Source organism: Ahaetulla prasina, chromosome 5 (genome assembly GCF_028640845.1).
Source record: "Ahaetulla prasina isolate Xishuangbanna chromosome 5, ASM2864084v1, whole genome shotgun sequence".
In the NCBI taxonomy this organism is placed as follows: Eukaryota; Metazoa; Chordata; class Lepidosauria; order Squamata; family Colubridae; genus Ahaetulla; species Ahaetulla prasina.
Genome location: NC_080543.1, coordinates 120,352,183 through 120,367,760, shown reverse-complemented (window position 1 = coordinate 120,367,760; position 15,578 = coordinate 120,352,183).

Genomic DNA, 15,578 nt, shown 5'->3' with positions numbered 1-15,578 from the left:
AGGGAAAGTCATAAAATGGTGCAAAAGTCACTTATTATTATTTATTATTATTATTATTATTATTTATTCAATTTTTATACAGCCCTTCTCCTGAAGGACTCAGGGCGGTGTACAGCCAAGGTAAAACAAACAATGTAATATACAATTTAAAATACGAATTAAAAAACTTATTACATAATTGGCCTAAAACTTTGGAACATAAAAACTAAAACCCATTAAAAATTAATAATAAAAATTTAAAACCAATAAAATTTAAGCCAGCCCCGCGCGAATAAATAAATGTGTTTTCAATTCGTGGCGGACGGTCCGAAGGTCAGGTATTTGGCGTAAGCCCGGGGGAAGCTCGTTCCAGAGGATAGGAGCCCCCACAGAGAAGGATCTTCCCCTGGGGGCCGCCAGCCGACATTGCTTGGCGGACGGCACCCTGAGAAGTCCCTCTCTGTGTGAGCGTACGGGTAGGTGGGAGGCATGAGGTAACAGCAGGCGGTCCAGTAAGTACCCAGGCCCTAAGCCATGGAGCGCTTTAAGGGTAGTTAACAAATTTATCACTTAGCAACCTAAATTCAGGCCTCAATTCCTTACGATCCCTGATCGTAGGGAAAGGACTACCTGTATATAACAAACAGATTAGATTGCTAAATAAATAGACTTCCACCTCAGGGAGAGTTTTATGTAGCATAGTATTTGCATCAAGTATGGGATGGGAAAGTTTATAAGTTATCCCTTTTTTTGTACACATTTTTTAAAAAATTTATTATTAGTGTCTGATAGTTGTTAGGGTTTTTTTCCCCTTTTCTTTCCTTTATTTTGTATTTTAACTTTGGGAAAATAATAAAAAAAATTCTTCATAAAATTTCTTTTATCGGGATGTTTCTTTCCTCCAGATGGCTGAGTGTGTAGCATAATAGCATAAAAATACTTTAGTTCATATAATTTCATATGACATGCTAGGTGTCATATGAAAAAGATAAAGTGCCTCACAAGCCCAGTTTTCCTCCTAGGTCCTCCTAGGCTCAAGGTCAGCCTTTTCCATTGGATTTGCTTGCAATAGACAGTAAAAGAGAACAGAAGAGAAGAAAATGTTCACAACCATGCATGGTTACAAGGACTGTCTACAGCTGCCAGGATTTTCAAGAATACCCAATTGATATTTGTACAGATATTTCAGTAACCACTACTTGGTTACTGCATTACTAATTCAGCAATTGCCTGGATAGCTGAACTGGAGAGTCAGTTAATAGAACAGAACCATGATGGCGAACCAATGGCACGCATGCCAGAGGTAGCACGCAGGGCCCACTCTGTGGGCACGCACGCCGTCGCCAGCTGCACTTCTGGCTTCCGACATGTGCATGCCAGCTGGTCTTTTGCACGTCCTGGATCACCAGAAACCCAAAGACCAGCTGGGCAGTGTGCATGCATGTGCCGGAAACCCAAAGACCAGCTGGCTGGCACACGCATGTGCTTTGGCCAGCTGGTCTTTGGGTTTCCGGTGATCCATCGCGCATGCGCACATTCCAGTTTGGGCACTTGGTGCCGAAAAGGTTCACCATCATTGGAATACAATAACAGAATTGGAAGGGACCTTGTAGGTCATCTAGTCCAGCCTCCTGCTCAAACATACCATTTCTGACAGATGTCGGTCCAGTCTCTTCTTGAAAGCTTCCAGTGATGAAGCTCCCACAGCTTCCGAAGGCAAGCAGTTCCGTTGGTTGATTGTTCTCACTGTCAAAAAAATTCTCCTTATCTCTAGGTTGAATCTCTCCTTGATCAGTTTCCATCCATCATTTATTGTGTATTAGTTAGGAGGCCACTGCTCTACCGCCATAAAAATTTTGTACAGAATTACGTGGCTTGTGCGTTTACTCCTCTTCTGTCATTTTTGCATCCTATGCCAAACAAATAATAAGTAATCACCATATCAAGAAAAATTTTCTTTTCACGTGTTTGCTGACCATGACCTGCAGTGAATGCACACAGCACAGCATGGGTATCTTCAATGCAATTCAGCGTTTTCACATTACTCCTTACTGTGACTGCTTGATGGTGGTGGGGATGTGGGCATATCAACACTATCTTTAGGCTCTTTGCCAATCCCTGGGTTGTGATTAGGGGAGAGGGAGCCAACTATCAGCCTTCATATCTTTATCTCAAACCCAGAGAAAATTCTCCATGTCCTCTGGGTAGCCATGGTGGCGCAGTGGTTAGAGTGCAATACTGCAGGCTACTTCTGCTGCCTGCCGGCTGCCTGCATTTTGGCAGTTCAAATCTCACCAGGCTCAAGGTTGACTCAGCCTTCCATCCTTCTGAGGTGGGTAAAATGAGGACCCAAATTGTTGGGGGCAATATGCTGACTCTGTAAACCACCTAGAGAGGGCTGTAAAGCACTGTAAAGTGGTATGTAAGTATTGTGGTCTGCCGGCAGCCTGCAGAGCTGGCAGCAGAGTCGGACAGTGAGGAGGCTGGGAAAAAACATGGGCCAGTCCTGGAATCTGGAGAAGGTTCGGACGAGGGCCCTGTGTCAGAAGCAGAGACGGACCCAGGGCCGTCTGGGAGTTATGTGCTGACTCCAGAGTCTGACATCAGCGAGGCAGAGGAACAGGGGAAGCCTGTTCCCAGTACGTGCATGCGCAGAGCTGCCAGAAGGCAAGAACAGTTAAGACAAAAGGGGCAATTTGGGAGTAAGGCTTGGAGATGATTGGCCCCACCCATAAGACATAAAGGTGGAGCAAAGGGACATGAGTCTTTGCAGGAAGCAACTTTGTTCGTTCTGGTCAGTTTAAATTCTGAAGCTCCATTTTGACTCTGTGCTCTGTATGGCCTTGCAAAGCTAATTGCCAATTGGTCTTTGGCAGCGTGTCAAGGGAAATAAAGGTGGATGCTTATCAGCCTTATCCTGAAGGACTGTGGCAGACTTCTGACAGACTCTTTACAAACTATCTGTGACTCATTACGGACTGTGAACAGAATTCACAGCCGTTGAAATAAAAAGATTGTTTTAGGAACTAATCATGTGCTTTTTACTGGCTCAGGAAGCCTAGGTCAGAACAATAAGTGCTATTGCTGGTCCTTGACTTACGAAAATGAGTTTATTACCATTCAAAATTACAACAGCAGTGAAAAAAATGGCTTATGACTGTTTTTTCACAATTGAGCATCACCATAGTCACGTAATCAAAATTTGGATGCTTGGTATTTATGACAGTTGCACTGTCCTGGAGTCATGTGATAACTACCGTATTTTTCAGAGTATAAGATGCACCGGAGTATAAGATGCACCTTAGTTTTGGGGGAGGAAAATAAGAAAAAAGCTGATTGGCGGGTGGATTGGCCTCCCAGAATACCCCCAAATCAACTGTTCCCAGAGGTGAATTTTAGCAGCAGGTTCCTTGACTGTGAGCTCTGTGCCTTGCTTTTTTTCCCAGCGTCTGAAACTTCTGAAATTCCATTTCAGGGAAAAAAAAAAATCTGCCTGTGAAAGCCTCCGAAGCGGAGCTTCAGAAAAAAGCCTCTGAAACAAAGTTACAGAGGCTTTTTTTCTGAAGCTCCGTTTCAGAGGCTTTTTTTCTGGCTTCTTTCAGGGGCTTTTTTTCTGAAGCTTCATTTTTGAGGCTTTTTCCCCTGAAGCTCCATTTCAAAGGCTTTTTTCAGCCTCTGAAACCTCCATTTGAGAGGCTGGGTGGGGCTACATTCAGAGTATAAGACGCACCCAGATTTTCACCCTCTTTTTTGGGGGGAAAAGGTGCATCTTATACTCTGAAAAATATGGTATTTGTCACCGTCCCTTCCAATAGCAATAGCACTTATATACCACTTCACAAAACTTTAAGCCTTCTCCAGCTGGCTTACAGAGTCAGCCTATGGCCTCCAACAATCTGGGTCCTTGTTTTACTAACCTCAGAAGGATGGAAGGCTGAGTCAACTTAGAGGTGGTGAGTTTCGAACTGCCAAATTACAGTAAACCAGCAGTCAGCGTGCAGTACTGCACTCTAACCGCTGTGCCACCTCGGCTCTTCCAACTAGCAAAGCCAATGGGAAAAGTCAGATTCGCTTAACAACTGCAATGGTTTAGGCTTATAACACAGAATAACCGAGTTTATTTTATATCTGAGTTAACTTTGCTTAACATCTTTTGCTTAACATCTGTGGCAAAAAGGTCATAAAATGAGGCAAAACTCACTTAACAACTGCCTTGCTTAACAACAGAAATGGACACAATTGTGATCAAAAGTCGAGGATTACCTGTATTAACTGAGACTACAACTGCAGTTGAAGCAAAATCAAACTTTGCTGTGCCCTAAGGACTGATTTGGGCTGCTTTGATAAGAGTGTGTTTTGGGGACTAATCATGTGCTTTTTACTGGCTCAGGAAGCCTAGGTCAGAACAATAAGTCTAAGTGCTATTGCTGGTCCTTGACTTACGAAAATGAGTTATTACCACTCAAAGTTACAACGGCAGTGAAAAAGATGGCTTATGACTGTTTTTTCACAATTAAGCAACATCATAGTCACGTAATCAAAATTTGGATGCTTGGTATTTATGACAGTTGCACTGTCCTGGAGTCATGTGATAACTACCGTATTTTTCAGAGTATAAGATGCACCGGAGTATAAGATGCACCTTAGTTTTGGGGGAGGAAAATAAGAAAAAAGCTGATTGGCGGGTGGATTGGCCTCCCAGAATACCCCCGAATCAACTGTTCCCAGAGGTGAATTTTAGCAGCAGGTTTCTTGACTGTGAGCTCTGTGCCTTGCTTTTTTTCCCAGCGTCTGAAACTTCTGAAATTCCATTTCAGGGAAAAAAAAAAATCTGCCTGTGAAAGCCTCCGAAGCGGAGCTTCAGAAAAAAGCCTCTGAAACAAAGTTACAGAGGCTTTTTTTCTGAAGCTCCGTTTCAGAGGCTTTTTTTCTGGCTTCTTTCAGGGGCTTTTTTTCTGAAGCTTCATTTTTGAGGCTTTTTTCTGAAGCTTCATTTTGAGGCTTTTTTCTGAAGCTTCATTTTGAGGCTTTTTTCTGAAGCTTCATTTTGAGGCTTTTTTCTGAAGCTTCATTTTGAGGCTTTTTTCTGAAGCTTCATTTTGAGGCTTTTTTCTGAAGCTTCATTTTTGAGGCTTTTTCCCCTGAAGCTCCATTTCAAAGGCTTTTTTCAGCCTCTGAAACCTCCATTTGAGAGGCTGGGTGGGGCTACATTCAGAGTATAAGACGCACCCAGATTTTCACCCTCTTTTTTGGGGGGAAAAGGTGCATCTTATACTCTGAAAAATATGGTATTTGTCACCGTCCCTTCCAATAGCAATAGCACTTATATACCACTTCACAAAACTTTAAGCCCTCTCCAGCTGGCTTACAGAGTCAGCCTATGGCCTCCAACAATCTGGGTCCTTGTTTTACTGACCTCAGAAGGATGGAAGGCTGAGTCAACTTAGAGCTGGTGAGTTTCGAACTGCCAAATTGCAGTAAACCAGCAGTCAGCCTGCAGTAGTGCACTCTAACCACTGTGCCACCTCGGCTCTTCCAACTAGCAAAGCCAATGGGAAAAGTTAGATTCGCTTAACAACTGCAATGGTTTAGGCTTATAACACAGAATAACCGAGTTTATTTTATATCTGAGTTAACTTTGCTTAACATCTTTTGCTTAACATCTGTGGCAAAAAGGTCATAAAATGAGGCAAAACTCACTTAACAACTGCCTTGCTTAACAACAGAAATGGACATAATTGTGACCATAAATTGAGGACTACCTGTACTAACTGAGACTACAACTGCAGTTGAAGCAAAATCAAACTTTGCTGTGCCCTAAGGACTGATTTGGGCTGCTTTGATAAGAGTTTGATTTGTAGGGACTAGGAAGGAAGATTATTTGATTTGCCTGCAGGAGTCTTCTCCAGCACCATAGTTCAAAGGCCTCAATTCTTTTGGTGCTCAGCCTTCCTTAAGGTCCAACTTTCAGAGCCATACATTGCAACTGGGAAAATCATAGCCTTGACTGTACATACTTTTGTTGGCAGGGTGATGTCTCTGTTTTTTAGTAAGCTATCTAGATTTGCCATAGCTTTCCTCCCCAGGAGCAAGCATCTTTTAATTTCTTGGCTTTAATTTCTTGGACGTGACTTAGAGGTTTCTAGTCCAACCCCTTGCTCAAGCAGGAGACCTATACCACTTCAGACAAATGGTTGTCCAATCTCTTCTTTAAAACTTCCAGTTGTTGCTGAACCCACAACTGAAATATTCTACAAGCCTGTAACATCCCCCCCTTTTAAAAGGCTGCAAAAAATTAAAAATCAAATCTTTTTTTTTGTTGTTGTTAGAATAGAATAGAATAGAATTTTTATTGGCCAAGTGTGATTGGACACACAAGGAATTTGTCTTGGTGCATATGCTCTCAGTGTACATAAAAGAAAAGATACGTTCATCAAGGTACAACATTTACAACACAATTGATGATCAATATATCAATATAAATCATAAGGATTGCCAGCAACAAGTTATAGTCATACAGTCATAAGTGGAAAGAGATTGGTGATGGGAACGATGAAACGATTAATAGTAGTGCAGATTCAGTAAATAGTCTGACAGTGTTGAGGGAATTATTTGTTTAGCAGATGGCCTTCGGGGAAAAAACTGTTCTTGTGTCTAGTTGTTCTGGTGTGCAGTGCTCTATAGCGTCGTTTTGAGGGTAGGAGTTGAAACAGTTTATGTCCAGGATGCGAGGAATCTGCAAATATTTTCATGGCCCTCTTCTTGATTCGTGCAGTATACAGGTCCTCAATGGAAGGCAGGTTGGTAGCAATTATTTTTTCTGCAGTTCTAATTATCCTCTGAAGTCTGTGTCTTTCTTGTTGGGTTGCAGAACCGAACCAGACAGTTATAGAGGTGCAAATGACAGACTCAATAATTCCTCTGTAGAATTAGACTGTAGAATAACTCTAACTCTGTAGAATTAGAAACATCAGACATCGAACTGAAGTGCTGTTTCTACTGGTCAGAGCTTTTGAGTTTTTTGTAACTTGTTTCTCTGATAGCCCTTCCAGCAAGATATAGTTCATTTCTCCCCTTTCAACGCTCTGTCTTGTATATTTTATTTCATGTGTCCATTGAGGCAATGGAAGATAAAGCTATCTGCTTTCTCTTGTAGCAGAAAACTGTGTGGAACCAGTTCACCTGTCTGTCATTCCTCATTAAATTCTTACCCTCTTCATTCATATTCTGATCTTTGCAAATGAACGTTTGCTTAATAAATGTTTCCAAGACTAACACTGCAGAGTGAAGATCCCACGCAGCAGTAAATTATTAACTCAGTCACAGGAGGGGCACCATATATGACTTTTCAGAATGAGTTATTATGTGGATCATCATGTAATTATGAATTTTTCAAGCCATGATCGAGGAAAATTGAATATTTAATATTTTATGGACATATTCTGTACTGAGGATATCTTTCAAAATTTTATGATAATTTGGAAGTCAGTGAAAAGCAGAACAAAAGTTACAAAATAATTACAACATTGGAATATTTAATCATCACGGCCTGGGTTGGCCATCTCTCAAATTGTACAGCAGAATTAAGGTTATGAACTTTTAAGCATCAGCTATTCAAATGCCTGGGAGGTATATAATCTGTGTATTAAAATTATAAAGATGTGTTGAGTATTTTAGAAGCTAGCATTTATTTAACGGTACAAAGTCAGACGCACACAATTTGTGTGTCTATGTTTATGATTGTGGGGGGAGTTTGTTGGTCCTTTCTGAATGTTTTTTTTTTTTAAGCCCACATGGGATGAACTACTTCCAGAAGAACTAGCTGCAATACATCAAACAACCAAAACAATGAATTAAAGAATCTGAGAAGGAACTTTATTTTGTGCAGGGTGTTGAAATAACCATAAAATTGCATTTAATTCATGTATGAGAAAGATCGCATTTTATTTTACGCTGGTTAATATTTCACGCAAACATATCCATTGCTTTCCTAGCCTTGGTAGAATTACAAAGAAGATACTTGTTCAGATTTTCCTCCTCTTTAATGTTAGAAAATAGTTTGAGCTGGGACTTCAATTTTTCAAGCTGGGACTTCAATTTTTCATTAAGGAAAAACAAAAGCAATAGCATAACATTTTAGGCTGATATAGATGTTGTGGCTGAGCGGAGCTGGCGGCAGACTTGGATGATGAGGAGGTTGGGGAGGAACTTGGGCCAGTTCTGGAGTCTGGAGAAGAAGCTGATGGATGCTCTGTGTCGGACGCAGAGATAGAGCCAGGGCCATCTGACATTTCCCAGCCATCAGAGAGGCAGCTGCCTTTGGAGGCTGATATGAGTGAGGAGGAAGAATAGCTGGGGCCTATTCCAGATGCGCATATGTGCAGAGCTGTTAGGAGAGGAGAACAACGGAGGACAAAGCGTCTACTCAGGAAGCAAAGCACTCGTGGATGCTGAATGGCCCCTCCCTAGCTGAGGAATAAATAGAAGGAAAGGGGAGCAGTTGTCATAGGAGACAACTGTTCGTATTTCTGAAGATTTTGCTCATTGTGTTTCGTGTCACAGAAACTGCTTGCCAGAAAAATTGCAGCCTTTAGGCTGGCAGCTCACGGCCTTGCAATTATCACAAGGAACTGAATAAGGTCTGCTACTGCAGTTAACTCTTTGAAAGACTATTTCCTGGACTTTTCAGTGGATAAATGCAAATAATTCACAAAAGGTAAATAAAGAGGGCTTTTTCATAACAAGGAGTCTCTTTCTTGCTTCTGCTAAGGCTGGGTCAGAACAATACCATCCCGTAAATCTTTACAGACCTCTCTAAGCAGTTTACAATGTCAGCATCTTGGCCCCTACAATCTGGATCCTCATTTTACCAACCTTAGAAGGACAGAAGGCTGAGTCAACTTTGATCCCCATCAGGATTGAACTCCAGGCTGTGGGCAGAGTTTGCTTGCAATACTGCAGTTTAACCACACTGTGCCACCAGGGCTCCTAAAAGCCTTTAAAAGTACTATTAAAACAGGAAAGGAAAGGAAGACAGGATTCAGGAAGACGTGGCTCGATTTACTTTATGGCCAAGATGACGCAAAGGGAATATATAGGATACAAAGGATGAGGATTGAAGCTCACCCTAGGCCAAAGCATGCATGTAGGTGGGTGTCTTTGTAAATTTGCACAATTTATGAGGGTTTAAATATAGGAACTGTGATGCAAATCATTGTCATCTGGTAGTATATGATGCTGGAAGGAGTTAAAAAATCTGCGAACTCCGTGTGGCATCGGGAAGGGCATCCGGCCAGTAAATGCTCAGCTCCATTCTGTCGCCCCGACTCTACCCCGAATTAAGGGATTACAGGGTCATATTAAAAAATGCTGGAAAGTATTACTATTCGTCTCCCTGTAATGCTGTGTAGCTATTGGAAACCTATTTTATTACTGTAGTATATAACAGAGAGTGGAAAGTTATTTTTAATAACCTAAATTAATGTTGCATTGGAGATAATTGTAACATATGGGTTATCTCAGCGGTCCGTAACCTTTCCAGCTTGGCAGATCAGTAGGGGGGAGGGGACGGTCCTGTGTGAGTGGTGGCAGGTACAAGTGACACGAGCGCCCACTTGTTCTGTCCCCCTCGCCTCAGTCTGAGCAATGGCTTAATTAGCCGGCACTATCAGCTCTGGCAGCAAACTAGCGAGCATCTGCCAAGTGTCTCTGTTATCTCTCTTGCTGCCGATGAGTCAAACAGTACTTCAGCTCTTAGTTAAGCAGTTGATTTGCCTGCTATGAAGAGGCATAGCAGCCCTTGCTGGTTTTATATCCTGTGGGATGTGGCTCCATGACTCAGCACTTCCTAGGCCTGCCCCACCCCTGCTTTTGTTGTTCCCACCTCTCCTGCCTACAAAACCTAGGGTCCAGCCAGGCCTGATTGCCATCAGCTGGGTCTGGAGACGTGGCCTGGGGGGAAAGAGTCAGGGGATGGAGGCCTCGTTATCTCCTCCACCTGGCCTGCCTCTGGCTCCTGGAGCTGAGCCAGGGAAGCCAGTGTTCCCGAGGTAAGTCCTGATGGCCCTTCCCCCTCACTTTCCAAGTCACTTTCTGGCAGGGGCCCCGGCTTTCTGGCAGGGGGTGCAGACACAACACCACTGATAAAACAAGTGGAGTTGTGAATGCACACTCGCACACTGCTTATGTGACCCAGTTCCAAACAGGCTGCAGCCTGGTGGTGGGCCATGGCTCAGGGGTTGTGGACCCCTGGGTTATCTGGAAGCATGAGGTAAAAACCAATCTCAGTCAACTGAAAAAAGTATGAAATGTGGCACCACTGAACTTGGTCAAAGAAAGTTCAGGGAAAAGAAAAAATATCTGAAGGAAAGAAAAATTTTAATTTTAACTAATTGTAATGTCTAATTTCCTGGACCAGAAGACCCTTGTCATGTTAAAGGAGGATACTAATATCAACTTTATATGGGACTTGTTATCTTAGATAGGTGTGGTAAGTGGTTAAGATGTTGTGTTAGAACTGAGTAAATCCAGATTCAAACCTACCCTCAACCATGGAAGCTCAGAAGTGACTGCTAAGCAGTTCTCTCAATCCTTATTGTATTGTTGGTGTGGGCCAAACAACAGAAGAAGGAGGACTATGTATGCCCACTTGAGCATCTGAAAGAAAGTGGGATATCAATCAAACCAAGATGAGAATGTTCCTGAAAGATTCCCTGGAACATGATTGAAAATAAACAAAAGAGTGTCTGGATTAAGTATGCTGATCTATCAAGAACCAGAGGTGGTATTTAGCAGGTTCCTACCGGTTCAGACGAACCTGTAGCAGCGACTGCAGGTTGGCTACCTGCCCCAGCATAATGCCATCCTATTTAGCCATGTTTTTGAGGCTGGGCGCATTTGCGGAAGGCACACAAGCGAAGCGAGCGTGCGCACAGCAAACCGGTGGTAAGAATATGTGAAACCCACCTCTGCCAAGAACACTTTAAAACACATGGTTCAAACCTACGTAAACATGATCAAATTGATTTTAAATATGGCCTATAAAGTATAGCTTAATTAAAATTTCCATCGTCAAGGTTAAATAAGTGAAATGTACTTAGCCGAATCACTGGCAGCTATCCTTATTTGCTTTCCATATGCCTACAATTCTATACAAACAAATATTCATTTCTTATTTAGTCATTCATTCATTCACCAATCATATTTCTAAACCGCCCATCTCTTGGAAAGAGGGGCTCTTTAATATGCTGTTTCTCAGTTCAAATTCTAATATGGCTATGAATGTCTCTAATGTTTTTAGACAATACAAGACAGTCTGTCTGTCAACTGATGACACCGGTCATTCAGTGACAGAGATAATCTATGCAAGAGTAGCTTTTATTTTTTCCAAGGCCTCCTTCCCCCTCCCCTGCTCCATATTCCTTTCTTTTCTCGTGAATCGGTTAAATTATAATCTTGATATATTCAGGAATTTGCATTTCTTGGGAATTATTGCCTGTCTCGGCTGGCTGAAATGAATGCTCTGCAGTGTATTCAAGATACATTATAATTACTTACATATGTATTGTCTGGGATATTCAACTTACTTCCCAAGGATATATTTCAGTTCCAAGTCTCCAGTCCTCATAAATGGGGATGGAAACAGAGATCGAATCAACCAGATGTATTCATTGTCGCCTCGCAAGATGGGTAATTTACTTTTGCCCATTGGGTACCCGTGGCACGCGCAGTATGGATTACGCACATGTAATTTAAATTGATTAATTCGTAAAAAAAATGATTAATTTGGCATACGCTCATTTTCAAGTCTCCTAATGATTCAGGAGCACAATTCTTATTAAGCTGAAGTTATCAAAATGCATCAGATGGCAGTACATATTGCAAAGCATTACTAGTCCCGGTTTCTCTTGTTGCTAATTGATACAGTGATAACTCTTAAAAGCTGAAAATAAATCAGCTGCGCATGACACATTTGCAGCTTTATTCTCCAGGAAGTAATGTTGTGGTCTGCCAGCAGCCTGTGGAGCTGGCAGCAGAGTCGGATAGCGATGAGGCTGAGGAAGAAAATGGGCCAGTCCTGGAGGCTGGGGAAGGCCCAGATGAGGAATCTGCATCGGAGGCAGAGATGGGGCCAGGGCCATCGGAGAGTGATGTGCGTACTCCGGAGCCTCCAGAGGCTGACAGTAGAGAGGCAGAGGAACAGGAGGAGCCTGTTCCTAATGCACACATGAGAAGAGCTGCCAGAAGGCAAGAGCAGCTAAAGCAAAGAGGACAACTTGGGAGTAGGGCCAAGAGATGATTGGCCCCTCCCATAAGGCTTAAAACAGACCAGCAACGGCATTTGGGTTCTTTGTCGGAAAAAAACATTGATAGCTTTCTCCTTGTCTGGCTGCATTTATTTCTTGTCGGTGTCTTCTGCTTTTGAACTTTTGTCAAGAAAAGCCTTTGGCAGTTTGCCTAATTAGACCAAGGTTGGTGATAAGACCGAAGAATTGTGTTAAGAAGAATTTGTTTTGATTTAGTTTGGACGACCCTGAGAATGAGTTAATTCGCAGCTGTTCTAATAAAGTCTGTTTGTTTTCGAACTGATTGCATCTACTACTACCTATTTGGGCCTGGGTCACAACAAGTAATACTTTATAATCCTAAAGGATATTCCCCTGCTTCTCAATCAGTATTGATGTTTGAATCTGGCAGAGAGAAGCAACCATGTCAGATAGTAACCACAATCCCATCTTCTGAACCTCTTGGTTGTTCTCCTAAGTTGAGTAATAGAGCTATGCAGTGGTGGGTTTCACACTTTGTTACCACTGGTTCATCCCATGCGTGCACACTTGCTTCACACACACATGCGCCTTCCGCAGATGCACCCGGCCTTCCACGCATGCGCTTTGCTTGTGCGTGCACCTTCTGTGCATGCGCTCAGCCTCCAAAATGTGCCTAAATAGGACGGCATAGAGCTGGGGCATGAGAGGCGGACCCACCTGCGATTTCTACTACCAGTTCAGCCAAACCGGTCCGAACCAGCTGAATAGCACCTCTGGAGCTATGTCTCCTACTACATAGCCCAATCTTTTTTCTTCAGAGCCTGTTCTTTGTACACAGATCCTCTACCTTCATGTTCTCTATCTTCAGAGAATCATCTTCATCTAGTTTTTGGACTGTATCAAGGAACTTTACTGTGTAGAATTCTAGAATAGGCCATCTAGCATTCTCAGTACACCAAGGACTGGTGAGTCCTGTAGGACACTACCTCCATACAAACTTAAAACTCAGCTGAGGAATACACCCAGTGTCGTGTCCCACTCCTCCTCTCACGGCCGGGTCTGGGAAGTCTGTATCAAGCGTGGCCACGAAGTCTCTGCAGCTTTGCCAAATTCCTGTCAGAGTTCTCAGGGCAGGCAGGAATCCACGGTGTGACTTCAGCAACCAGATGAGACTTTGCCTGACTCAAGGAATGCCAAAAAGCAGATCCTTTATATAAGCCATGGGGTGTGGCTCCATGACTCAGCATTTATTCAGGCCTGCCCCTCCCTTCCTTTTGCTGACGTTGCCTCTCCATTCTCCGGAAGCGGGGATCTGTCAACTTTTCATCTTCCTGCTCAGCTGCTGGCAATTCTAGCTCGTGGCTGGCTTCATGCTCACATGCTGTAGGAGGGAGGTTTGTTTGCTCAGTCTGTCCGGGCATGGTGCTAGGGCTGGGGGCTGGAGGCATGCCAGGCCATTCTTCTTCACTATCAGTCTCTGGCTCAGATAGCAGGAGATGGGAGGGGCCCGGCTGAGGAGAGGAGGGCGGGTGAGGCACAACACCCAGTAGTTTCTTTTTAGATGGAAAGAGATGTTCTGAGTCAAGCTATGTTAGATAGGTAGACCTATTGTCAGCTGCCACCTCATGCTTGTGCTTCACTATCGCTCAATGTCAGTCTGCCTTGGACTCTCTAGGGGGGTGGATGGGAGGGGAGAGGTTTCAAGGGAAGGAAAAAATTCACAATATCTTTCTGAGATATTGGGGGCCGTGGTGGCTCAGGCTGAAGATAGCCTGTTATTAAAACACAGCTGCCTGCAATTACTGCAGGTTCTAGTCCCACCAGGTCCAAGGTTGACTCAGCCTTCCATCCTTTATAAGGTAGGTAAAATGAGGACCCAGATTGTTGGGGGGCAATAAGTTGACTTTGTAAATATATACAAATAGAATGAGACTATTGCCTTACACACTGTAAGCCGCCCTGAGTCTTCGGAGAAGGGCGGGATATAAATGTAAATTAAAAAAAAAAGATGTGCTTCAAGGTCAACCAACTGGGAATGAAATGCAGCTGAATATCGACTTATAGTCAAAACGACCATTCAAGAAACATCTTCTTTGCATTTGATTGGGCTTGGGTGGGGTGGTAGCAATGGGAGTCATTTAAGAGGTGGAAAAATTACTTGGGGATTTGGGCGCGTGGTTTTCAGTTCTGGCTTTGCATTATTGTATTTCACTTGAAGTCTGTCGAGATTCTCAGTCATCCAGATCATGGTTGTCCCAAAGATGCTTTTTCAGGAGGCAACTGGACTTCCTTGTTTTTTTCTTTTGAAGACATTTCACTTCTCATCCAAGAAGCTTCTTCAGCTCTGACAGGATAGTGAGGAATGGATGGATTTATATTCCCTGCAGTCAGCTGGAAATTTGCAACCTTTTAGAGGGTAGTTGAAGCACTTGAAGTGTTATCTGTGTCCTCAGGGTCACCTGAGTGGTGCTCCTGGTTCCTGTAGTCTGCAATTTCTTTCTCTGGAAATCCATTCCTACTCCTACACCATTCAAAGGGTGTTCATCCCAAATTGTATAGCTACAAGTCTGTAGAGATTCTCTGTCATCCAGGTCATGGTTGTCCCCAAGGTGATTTTTCAGGAGGCAACTGGACTTACCTGTATTTTCTTTTGGGGAAAAAAAACTTTGAAAGAAAAAACAATAAAGTCCAGTTGCCTCCTGAAAAAGCACCTTAGGGTATTTCACTTGACTTCTAATAAACTAGACCTTTCTCAACCAATGGCGTGAAGGGTCATTTTTACTGAGAGGTTCAATCTGGGACAGGTCTGACACCTATGCCCTTACGATTTTTATTCTTGGGATTTTTCATCCCCTGAAGAGAACATGGGACAAAGACTGCATTGGAGATAACCCAGTAGAATATCCACTCAAGTTCTATCCAGGAATTCCATGCCCTGATAAGCACCGCACAGTTGCAATGCAATCTTGAGTCACTGTTCCTGATAATTAAGGAACTGACAGCTTATCTTATAGGGGCATTATTTCCTGAAATGCAATAAAGTTCTAATTTCTATCCATGTTTGTCCTCATCTGTTTGGGATTCCATAGTAGGTGCCCTTGTCTCATCTTGTGATGAACCAGGGCATGACATAAAGGTAACACAGCCAGAGAACCTATATGAGTCCCTTTATTATCACCAACTGTGTCCCCAATGTCCCTTTCAACTCTCTGGCCTGGAGAGAGAGCTCTTCCACCAACCTGTAATAGTCTTTGGCTGGCAATACTTCAGTCCCAAACGTTGTAAGCAGAAAACTTCCAACTATAAATCCAACAAGGCAAGACAAGGTAATTA